The sequence below is a fragment of the Austrofundulus limnaeus genome, unplaced genomic scaffold (assembly GCF_001266775.1).
Source record: "Austrofundulus limnaeus strain Quisiro unplaced genomic scaffold, Austrofundulus_limnaeus-1.0 Scaffold208, whole genome shotgun sequence".
NCBI lineage: Eukaryota > Metazoa > Chordata > Actinopteri > Cyprinodontiformes > Rivulidae > Austrofundulus > Austrofundulus limnaeus.
Window position 1 is genome coordinate 780,003 of NW_013952610.1, and position 1,445 is coordinate 781,447.

The 1,445-nt window shown below is 33.5% G+C and overlaps 1 protein-coding gene across 1 annotated transcript in view; it reads right to left on the reverse strand.

The window, feature by feature from the left end:
- Window positions 1–1,445, reverse strand: part of LOC106525000 (carbohydrate sulfotransferase 12) — a gene marked incomplete at its 3' end in the record, with an annotated part of 15,697 nt that overhangs the window by 7,488 nt on the left and 6,764 nt on the right. The window contains 1 exon segment of the mRNA XM_014019069.1: window positions 361–450.

Sequence of the window (1,445 nt, forward strand, 5' to 3'; positions counted from 1 at the left end):
ATTTAAAAGAGTCGATCATCAGATATTGTCCAAGATTAACCTTCAGGGTGGATATAGCTCGCTAGCCGAGGACCTATCCACGTCATCATTTACCCAGAATGCTTTGCATATAAATAAAATGGCTCCATCCGTGTACTATATTTTTAAACTTTTAGTTTAAAAATGATAAAAACTAAACTGTCTATAGTATATTTACAGTTTTTATTTTACGGTTAAAATATATGTTTATTAAATAAAGTCTAACGTTACAACTAATCGTGGATCCCTTTAACATACAAAAACACAACATTGTTACAAGAGTGTGTGTGTGTATGTCTCGTAATAACATACAAATTTGTATTCAGTTGTTTTATTACTCACCGTGCTGAAGTCCACAACATGGACCAATTCTCTGGTAGCGTGCTGCTTGTTGCTGTACAGTCACTCGCAGCATGTGTGATCTTTGTAAAGCTGAGGACAAAACAAACACAAACATTGAGTGACTATTGACCCAACAGCATCGCCATTTTGATTGTACTACTCAGACACTATTAGAAGAACTTCCTTACAAAGGATTAAGTTATTGGACTCAGTTTCTTTAAATTTATTTGTTCTCCTCAGCACAGATTTGACATCACCTACAGACGGTCACACAACACGTCTGCTGGAATCTTGATGGATGACAGGGTGGGTTCATCGCTCAGAAGGAGAATTATAACAAAGTCATGAAAACAATCTACACATGAGCTGCCACCCAATGTTTTGTGCAGCTTGGGTTTCCATAACACTGCAAACATGACAAACAACAGTTTTTCATAAACAGACACACTTGAAGTGACAAAGGTTAAATCAAATCCAAAGCGTATTGGACTTTCTCACTTCATGAATATACGTATAAAAGCTGGAGGGAGGCCTGCAAAAGAACCAGCATGTTCAGATAAAATGTGTTTCACGTTTCAAATACAGTATAGTTTAGTTGATAATTGTTTTTGTCTGAGTTGTACTCATGTTTCACAAACTCAGTTGTTGTCAATGTTATATTAAGCATTAGCATTAACCTTTTCATTTCATCACAACTGAGTATTAAGATCAAAATATGTATATTTATTAGAAAGAAGTTGTAATTTTACAAGAATAAAGTCATATAACATAAAGAGTCATAATGTTACATAAACTCCTATATGATAAAGCAGTTTTATCGGTGTTAAAATGAGAAATGTCGAGCATCTTGAGGTTATATTTTAGTATCAGTTTAATAAATAAGGAATAACTACAGTAAACTTTTATCACATCAACACCTGTTTGGCTGAGCTGGTCACATTAGATCTTGATAACTACAGGCTGTTGAAGCTTTTTACACATTAAAACAACTATTTTCTCATAATTTACAACTTTCTTCTGGTATAGCATCTTTATTCTGCTAATATTATGAATTCATTCTCATAATTTTATGGCTTTATAATTGT